The sequence below is a fragment of the Heterocephalus glaber genome, unplaced genomic scaffold, assembly GCF_053883595.1.
Source record: "Heterocephalus glaber isolate CG9 unplaced genomic scaffold, H.glaber_assembly_v1.0 deba00001608, whole genome shotgun sequence".
Classification (NCBI taxonomy): domain Eukaryota; kingdom Metazoa; phylum Chordata; class Mammalia; order Rodentia; family Bathyergidae; genus Heterocephalus; species Heterocephalus glaber.
This window is the reverse complement of record NW_028258379.1, coordinates 7,601,936-7,612,685: the sequence shown is the minus strand read 5'-3', so window position 1 is coordinate 7,612,685 and position 10,750 is coordinate 7,601,936. Positions and strand designations below refer to the sequence as shown.

At 34.2% G+C, this 10,750-nt stretch overlaps 1 protein-coding gene across 34 annotated transcripts in view; it reads right to left on the bottom strand.

Annotated features, from left to right (window-relative positions):
• The window catches only part of Gphn (gephyrin), a 589,435-nt gene that overhangs the window by 427,419 nt on the left and 151,266 nt on the right, over positions 1–10,750 (bottom strand). The gene's annotated exons all lie outside the window — the stretch shown is intronic.

Genomic DNA, 10,750 nt, shown 5'->3' with positions numbered 1-10,750 from the left:
ATAAAATTAGAAATGAAAAAATGTGAAATTAGCAGATACCACTGAAAACCAGAGATTAAAAATTATTTTGTAAACTTACATTCCAATAAATCAGAGAATCTAGAAGAAATAAGTAAATTCCCGGAAACAAATGACCTACCAGAATGAACCATGAAGAAATAAAAATATCTAACGAGACCTATAAAATGAAATAATATTGATCACGCCCATGGCAGTGACCTGCTGAGCAGCATGGGCTCCTGCACACACCACACCCCCACCTACCCCAACAGACCCAGGCCTCTGGCCTCCTGGCTGTGCTTCTACAAGGTTCCACATTGCAAAGGCACAGGGGACACCAGACCACCATACTTGATAAGTTGGAGGGATCATCACCTCCCATCGGAACCTGGACTATTGTCAGGGGAAAGGCAGCTGGAACCTGGAGTACAGCCTTGCAGAGTTCAACCCTGCAGGAGGACAGGGAGCTCAACTTGGAACTTGAAGCCAGAAATCTGCCTGAATCTCATGGGTCTGTGAATGGCTTGCTGAGCCTCATTGATTTATATCTGCACACTGCTGCCCACGTTGTCTATTGTGACAGCAGAAACATACCCTGAAGGAGGCCCTTCATTTTCATTTTTTTGATTTGTTATTTTCAAAATTATTATTATTGTTATTTTGCTCTTATTTTTAATTCTTTTTCCTACTCTTTTCAAATTTTTATTTTTCTCTTCTTTTTTTTCCTTTCTTTCTCTTTCCTTTCTCTCACTGTCCCACACTATACTTCATCTCCCTTTGTGTTCCTATGCTGGCCCTAATTCGTATTTCTTCATTTTTCTTTTTGACTCTTTTTCCTTCTCTTGCCTGTGTCCCCCGGCCTCACTGTTAACCTTCCCCTATCCTTCTACCTACCTATTCCTCCCTCCCTAACTCCTTCTAACTCTCCATTGCAAAGGGTAAAGTTGCTATATTGAAGAGTCTATTCACTATAAACATATGGTGGGTTGGTCCTCAATTTGGATTTAATTCATATAGTTAAAAATGATATATTAATAACTCCCACAAATTGTCATTTTCTAAGAGGTACTTGATGCTATGGTGTTGCTGATTGTATCACCTGGGCTAAGGTGTTGTGATTAATCTACTCAGTTGTCCTTCCTGGTATAATGAAAATGAGACAGCCCCAGAGTCATTAGACTCAAAATCTAAAGACCAGGTATATCTGGAAGACACCTCTGAGAAGCAATCATTCCATAAGGGTTCTAATTACAAGCAACAAAGATACTTACAATAAGCAATTTCAAAATATCACCCCAGGAATTAAACCAAGGACAGTACCAAAAACAAAAATGAGAAGACATTTAAGCAAAGCACAAACTCAGACTTCCACCTCACCAAGGGTAAATTCTGGGGGAAACAAGGTGGAAAAGTCTGATAATCAACCCCCTGGACACCTGGAACTAATAGCACAGGAAGTAACAAAACAGATAAATAAGGCCCTAGAAAAATTCAAAACAGAAAAAATTTCCCAGATAACTACAGAGATGGTGAGCAGAGTGAAAGACATGATTAGAGCGTCCAGAACACAAACAGATAAAAAAATAGATGAGCTCAAAAACATGCTGGAAGCCATGAATGGCCAGCATAAGAAAGAAATGGAATCCATGAAACAGATTCAAACAGATATCCAGGAGATTAAAAACTCCATTGAAAGTATACACAGCAGATTAAGGGAATGTGAAGACAGATTATCAGATATAAAAGACAGGATTGAGGTTAATGACCATGAAAACAGAGATTTCTCAAAAATAGTAAGGGACCATGAGAAATCAATCCAGCAGCTACTAGACGATGCAAAGAAGAATAACATAAGACTGATACGAGTCCATGGAAAATCAGGAGAAAGTACAATTGACATGAAAAAAATGTTCATAGAAGTAATAGCAGAAAACTTCTCAGAGGTGGAGAATTGGACATACAGATAAGTGTGGCACACAGAACTCCAACTAGCCACGATAAAAACAAATCTACACCTAGACATGTAACAGTCAAGATCCCAGAAACCCAACAGAAGAACAAAATCCTACAAGCAGTTAGAGAAAAGAAATAAATCACATACAAAGGAAAGCCCATTAGAATCACAGCAGACTTCTCAACACAAAGGAGTGAAGTATTTCAAGCCCTAAAAGAAAATACCTTCCAACCTAGAATGCTGCATCCTGCAAAATTATTTTTCAAAATCGATGGGGGAAATTGGATACTTTCACGACAATGAACACTTGAGAAATTTCATGAACACCAAACCAGCACTCCAAACAATTCTAAACAATATCCTAGAAAAAGACAACGAAGGTCACAAATCCATGAGGCCCAACAGAGGGAAGCCACCAGGCAAGGCAAGAAACTAAAGGGAAAGGGGGAAAAATAAAAAATAAAAGAGCCAACAACAGTAAAACATCATGATAAGGATGAGTCAATATTTATCAATTATAACCATCAATGTTAATGGCCTCAATTCACCAATCAAAAGAAAGAGACTGGAAGAATGGATTAAGAAGCAAAATCCAACAATATTCTGTATACAAGAAACACACTTAACTCAAAAAGAAATTCATAGGCTGAAAGTAAAAGGATGGAAAACAGTTCTCCATGCGACAAAAAAAAGCAGGGGTAGCAATCTTATTTGTAGACAAAGTAGATTTCAAACCAGAACTAATTAGGAGAGACAAAGATGGTCACTACATGCTTGTGAAGGGAACAATCCAAGAGGAAGAGAGGACAATCCTAAATATATATGCACCAAATACGAATGCCCCAAACTATATGAAACAAATATTAACGGACATGCAAAACCAAATAAGTACTAATACAATTGTAGTGGGGGACCTCAATATCCCACTATCACAAATACACAGATCATCTAGACAAAAAATTAACAACAAATTCTAGAACTGAGCCAAGCTATTGAACAAACGGGCTTAATAGATGTTTACAGAGTGTTCCACCCCACAAAATCAGAATGCACATTCATTTCGGCTGCACACGGGTCATTTCCCAAAATAGACCACATGGTAGCTCATAGGACATGTCTATGTAAATGTAAAAGAACTGAAGTTACCCCCTGTATATTGTCAGGCCACAGTGCAATAAAATTAGAGATCAATAATGTAAGAAATCGCAAAACCCCCACAAACACATGGAAATTGAATGACACCCTCCTGAACAACCAATGGGTCACAGAGGAAATTGAAGAAATCAGGCAGTTTCTACAAGTAAATGATAATGCCAGCACGACATACAGGAATCTATAGGACACAACGAAAGCAGTTCTAAGAAAGAAATTCATAGCAGTGAATGCCCATATTAGGAAAACAGAGAGAACTCAAATTAACAACCTAATGCAGAACCCCAAGCTCCTAGAAAAAGAGGATAACAAACCCAAAGCTCCTACAAGAGAGGAAATTATAAAGATCAGAGCAGAAATCAAGACAATGGAGACTAAGAGAACAATATAAAAAAATAAATGAATCAAAGAGTTGGTTTTTCCAAAGAATAAATAAACTCAATAAACCTTTAACCAACCTTATCAGAAAAAGGAAAGAAAAGGCTCAAATCCATGCAGTTAAGAATAAAAAAGGTGAAATCATAACAGATGCTGCAGATATCCACAGGATCATCAATACCTACTCTCATAAAACAGAACCTGTCCTCTCATAAAACAGAAAACACAGAAGAAATGGACAGATTCCTAGATACATATGAATTGCCAAAGTTAAATGGAGAAGACGTAGAATTTCTAAACACCCCAATTACAATCAGTGAAATTGAAAATGTAATAAAAAATTTACCAACAAAGAAAAGCCCAGGTCCTGATAGCTTCACTGCTAAATTCTGCAAGACATTTAGAGAAGAACTGTCACCATTACTCTTTAAACTCTTCAGTGAAATTGAAAGAGAAGCAAGGCTTCCATATTCTTTTCTGGAAGCAAGTGTTACATTGATCCCAAAACCAGGGAAAGACCCAACCAAAAAAGAGAACTGTAGACCAATGTCCCTAATGAACATAGAGGCAAAAATCCTCAACAAGATACTGGCAAAGAGAAGACAGAGGGTCATCAAGAAGATCACACACCCTGACCAAGTCAGATTTATCCCAGGGATGCAAGGATGGTTCAACATACGTAAATCAATAAACGTAATACACTGTATTAACAGAAGACAAAAACCATATGATCATCCCAATAGATGCAGAAAAAGCATTCGACAAAATCCAACACCATTCATGATAAAAACCCTACAGAAAACTGGAATACAAGGTCTTTATCTCACCCTGATTAAGGCTATCTGTGAAAAAGCAACAGCCAACGTCATACTAAATGGTCAAAAACTGAAAACTTACACACTAAAATCAGGAACAAGACAAGGATGCCCACTATCACCACTCCTGTTCAATACAGTTCTGGAAACATTAGCCATAGCAATTAGAAAAGAAAAAGAAATAAAAGGAATAAAGATAGGAAAGGAAGAAATTAAACTCTCATTATTTGCTGATATGATACTTTACATACAAGGCCCAAAAAACTCTGCCAAAAGACTTCTAGACCTAATTGACAGATTCAGTAGAGTAGCTGGATGCAAAGTCAACACTCAAAAAACAATAACCTTCTTATACACAAATAACAGATTCACTAAGAGAGAAATTAGGGAAACAATTCCTTTTATAATAGCATCCAAAAAAATGAAATACCTAGGAATCAATCTAACAAAGGAAGCAAAAGACCTCTACACAGAAAACTACGGCACTCTGAAAAAAAGAGATCAAAGAGGATATAAGAAAATGGACAGACATCCCTTGTTCCTGGGTTAGGAAGAACCAATATAGTGAACATGGCCATACTTCCAAAACTGCTGTATAGATTTAATGCAATCCTGATTGAAATCCCAACAATATATTTCACAGAACTAGAGAAAACAATCCAAAAATTCACTTTGGAACCAGAAGAGACCTAGAATAGCAAAAGAAATTCTAGGCAACAGAGAAATGGCAGGGGGTATTGGTATCACAATCCCCAACTTGAAACAATACTACAAAGCTACTGTGATAAAAACAGCATGGTACTGGGAAAGAAACAGACCCGAGGATCAGTGGAATAGATCAGAAGATGCAGAAACAACTCCAGACATACTCAGCCACCTCATCTTTGACAAAGGAGCCAACCAACCTCATTGGAGGAAAGGTAGGCTATTTAACAAATGGTGTTGGAAAAACTGGATTTCAGCCTGCCAAAGATTAAAATTAGACCCATATCTATCACCATACACTAAACTAGGATCAAAGTGCATTAAAGATCTAAATATTAAAACAGACTGGCTGGAAAAGAGGTTAGGTAGAACTCTGGAAGACACTGGTGTAGGAAAAGATTTCGTGAACAAAACCTCAGTAGCATGTGAACTAGCACAAAGAATCAACAAGTGGGATCTCATCTTATTAAAAAGCTTCTGCACAGCAAGAGAAACCACTAACAGCATGAAGAGACAACCCACAATGTGGGAACAAATTTTTACCAGCTGTTCCTCAGACAAAGGTCTACTATCTAGAATATATAAAGAGCTTTAAAAAAAAATCAGATCTCCCTAATTTAAAGACCCAATTGGAAAATGGGCATCTGAAATGAACAGACATTTCTCAGACAAAGAAGTAGAAAAAGCCAATAAACATTTCACCTCACTCCAGAAAGAATGGCTGCTATCAAGAAATCAACCAATAAAAAAATGTTGGCAAGGTTGTGGGGAAAATGGAACCCTTCTCCCCTGTTGGTGGGAGTGCAGACTGGTGCAGCCACTGTGGAAATCAGTATGAAAATACCGCAAAGAAATAGGTTTAGAGGTCCCATTTGACCCAGCTATTTCCCTACTAGGCATCTTCGGAAAAGAATTAAAAGAACAATACCACAGCAATATATGTACACCCATGTTTATAGAAGCACAGTTTTTAACAGCTGAAATTTGGAAACACCTCAATTGCCCATCATGTGGAGACTGGATAATGAAGATGTGTTTTTTTGTTTTTTGGGTTTTTTTTTGTAAAATGGAGTAGTCATCAGCCATAAAAAATGAGAAACTAGAGACATTTATAGCTAAATGGATGGACATTGAGGCCATACTCTTAAGTGAAATAGGACAGACATGTGTAAATACCAAATAGTTTCTCTGTTGTGAGAAACAAAGTGTAAATGAGTATCAAAGTGTAAAACAGACAATGTGAAATAAGAATAAGTACAAAGGGGAAGGGAAAGTGGGAAGGGTTGTAGAAAGGAAAGAAGGGAAAGGAATATGAGAAAAGGAAAAAATGGAAACAAAGTCTTTGTAAATAGGGAGGGGTGGAGGGGTTGAATGGAGGGCAGGGGAATGGGGAAAAAAATAAAATCCAAGATATATCATGCAAAGGTACAAATTCCCAATGATGAATCCCATCATATTGTATACCTAAAATGTACCAATAAACTTAATGACTTTTTTTTAAAAGATAGGAAGCAGATTTTTAAAAACTATCCAGTGATATAATTATCAACTATATAGAGATCTTGAAAACATTGAAAGCAGTATCAAATTACGATAATTTTTAACAATGATTACATGTAGGAAAATTAACTTATTATATGGAGTCATTATTAATTTTCACTTAAATTATTATTTGGAATAAACAATACATACACATATTTTTTCATATTTTCATTACCACATGCTTTCAGTACATGTTTACATTTCTTGTGTGGAGTTGGTCACACATCTTAATTCCTTTTTTCATCTCCTTTCCTTCCTCTTCCTCCTTTCTCTCTTAATCACCTTTCCATTTGAAAAAAATCTATGTCCTACTTCCTATTATTAATCTTTTATTTTGCTCCTTACTTATAAGCATGCAATATTTAAGCTTCTGTATCTGATTTCTTTCAACATTATGGTCTCAAGGTACATATACACATATTTTTAAAAATCAAAAGCATAGTAAAAAACTTCCTCCCTATCCTACCATAACAATTTCGTAGGTGTCACTCTATGCATATGAAACTAATTGCATACACACCTATACCTTATTAAAACATACGCATCTACCTTTTTATGAAAGTATAAAGTACTAGATATATTTTGCTACTAGTAATTAAGATTTAAATATAATTTCAAAAAAGATGATCTGCTATACTTAGTATGTTTCTTAGGGATTCTGTAAGTTTTATTTCAAGTAAAATATAATGCTGAATTTTATTTTTCTTTCATATCTCTATGGTTGTTCCTGGATTTCCCAACTCCACCTCACTTACCTATTTTTTTTTTTTGGTACTGGGGATTGAACTTGGGACCTTGTGCTTGCGAGGCAGGCGGCAGAACCACTGAGCTAAATACCCGGCCCCACTTATCCATTCTTAATTAAAATATCTTGATAACTTAGTTTCTATTTCCTGTCACTCTCCGTATTACTGCTAACTGCATTGCTTTTAAAGAAATAATACAAAATTTAATGAGCTGAACTGTAGTATTTGTAGAACATGCAAGAATATAACTAATTCAGGTAATCCCAAATCTACTATGTAATATTTCATTAATTGCCAAGGATTTCTTTCTTGTCTTTGAGAAGTAATTTACAAATTTGGCTGCTCTGTTTTCTTTTATGTGAATGAGACACAACTTAGATTTATGAAATTTCATCCTTATTATAAAAAATGAGAACTATTTTCAGCACATGTAAAATAAAACATATTTATCTATTTCTGTATTTTAATGATAATTGTATACATAACTTTCTTAATGTAACTTAGTTAATCATTGTTTAACTAAGAACTGGGCATATCATACAAAGTTTCTGTCACTCTCCATAGCTAGTAAAACAAGTGGCTCAAGGCCAGGATCCATCACTTAACAACCTATGTGAGCTTAGAGAAAATAATTTTCCCCACCTACACTCCACATTGCTTGCTCATAAAATGGAAATGATACCATCATCCATCTCATGGTATTTCTGTGAACAACAAATAAAGTGTACAAATTTTAAATATCAGAAAATTGATAGCTATTAAATATTGACATGTACATATAAAATAAATACCATACCGATTACATGCACATTAAATATACAAGTCCTCCATATGTACTTGTTAAATTTGTAAGTCAAACATTCAGATTCAAAAATACATTCAACAAATACTTTTTTGAGCAATTACTATTATGTGTTTAAACATATGCTGAGATTGAGGATAAAGAAGAAAATAAGATAGACAATCCTTGCCATCATATAACTGTGTATAACACAGGAAGATATTAAGATTAATGCACAAATATTAACTAATTATAGTTTTGATCAAGTTGGTAGGGAGAAATGTTTGACAGTAAGGACTTGAAGTAAGCTCTGCCATGAATTACCCTGTACTTATCTTGTTTCTTCAGCAGCGCACATATTTTTTGGTACCATGTTAACAGACTTCCTCCTTATCTATTTTTTTTCCTTTTATCCATTTCAGAGACTAACAGTACATTGTCTTTAAATCATCTTTCAATCTACTCAAACTTGAAACAGGAGCAAGAAAAGTATGCTAATTTAAGTAGAAATACATTTTATACCATAATATTTGTTGACATTCATGGGTCATAAATTTTTAAGAATTTTTAGTTTTATATTTTTAAAAAATATCTTAATAATTCTAGCTACACACATTGTTTAGGATTATATGGAATCATAAATCACACAGAAAGAGAAATCACCAGAAAATAAAATTAGTTAGATAGCTTTAAAAAGTCTACTACTCAAAAGACAAAGAACATATGGAAATTTGGCCAACAAATGAGGACAACTTCATAGGAAATGTCTACTATCCATGAGTCACTTGGTCACTTCTACAAGGCTTCAAGGGCTGAAATAGACCTAAAAATAATTTCCCAGAGCCAGATCATTGATGCAAGCTTCATTTAAAACTCATGTTATACAGTCTCCCTCTGATAGATGAATATTAAATTAGGCAAATATAGTTACTAAGTCAAGCTAACATACTTAATTCCTGTTATGAAAAACACCATCGAGTTTTAAAAAATATTTGGCTGCACAAATTCTCTGATATATCATATCTTAGACACTGAAGTCATTAATAGCACTGTTTTGTACAAAATGAGACAAAAATATGAATTTCTAATAAAAAGACTACATGTGCTATTTGGGTGCAGTCATTAGTCATGCTGCATTATAGGTTAAAATGCTACCTCAATAAGACCAAATATTCCCTGTTAATATATTTTAAAGTTTTTGTTTTTGTTTTTGTTTTTGGTACTGTGGATAAAACTCAAGACCTTGCACTTGCAGGGCAGGCGGTGGAACCACTGAGATAAATCCGCGGCCCTACTTTAAAGTTTTACAAAGATGCGCAGCACAAAAAACACCCACTTGGCGTTTATAATTGAGTCTCAGTAATGTTTATATTCTTATTACTGTACTTGAGATATAATGACAACTTCTCCAAATAAGAATGCCCTGAGAGGTCAAAATGCCATTTCATTTTTTCAATAGAGAAAATAAATACATACATTTATTTATCTATACATAAGTGTAACAGTAGAGAGTGACTGGGGTACAAGAAAACTGCTATAGAAAAAAATTTAATTGTTTAATACATTTTATAGATTAGTATAAAAGTAGAACTTATATCACATATACTATTTAGAATACCTTGATGAAGATCTAAGACAGTATTTTAAAATGTTTATTCTACATATTTCTTCAACTGTTGAATAAATCATAAAACTATTCATAACAAGAGAAGCACATTTAACCAAGTTGAGGTATGAGTTTTATTGATTCTATTTCCTGTATTTTCTGGATCAGTTGGAGAAATTTCACAGTTAAAATTACTACTGATACATTACAATAAACATGTTTAGAATTCTCATAATCATCTTATTCTGTGTTCAGCACTACACAAGTTAGATAAGTCAGACCTGGAAATTTCCTAAAATTATAGAAGAAGCATTATCTCATCCTTAGATAATCTTAAAAATTTCAATTGTTCTTTTATTAGCTTAGTATAAAACACATGGTACATTCAGTCTATACTCCTAGTTTATGTTGATTGTTGAAAGTTTTTAGTTATTATCTTTTTGTTGCTGTTTTGTAAGAATCTTATTGGTTTATGCTTTAAAATCCAAGTAACTACTTTGAACACAATGATACACAGTATATTAACCATTGTTATTCTCTTATTATTTTGTTATGAAATGTTATTTAATTTTTTCATAAAATAAAAAAGTTTTTAAAAAAAAGATGGTTAGGAAAACCACCAATGAATAGGATGGTACCCACAGAAGGGACAATAATGGCAGCTATTAAACCTAAGACTAAAGAGCACGAGGAGGAAGAAATAACTGGAACACAGGAAGAATAGCTACATAAAGAAGAGTTGTTTGCTCTAGAAATACAGCAAGGTATGAGCTCAAAAAATATATTTTAAAATTTTATACCTAAAATCTGATTCCTAGGTATCATCCACCAATTGCCAATGAAATCCACTCCAATTACAAACAGAAAGTAATACTGTTTTGGTTAATTATGGAAAGCAAAGCTGTAATTTCTCCATTTCATAAGTATTTATGAACATATTTCATGAGTTTTAAAAAACCATTTACTCCTGTTCTTGTCATACCAACCACAAAACAGAAATATTTAAAACTAAGCTAAACTAAAACTAAACTAAGAAAATTATTGTAAATCAAGAGAAAAAAGAAAATCAAG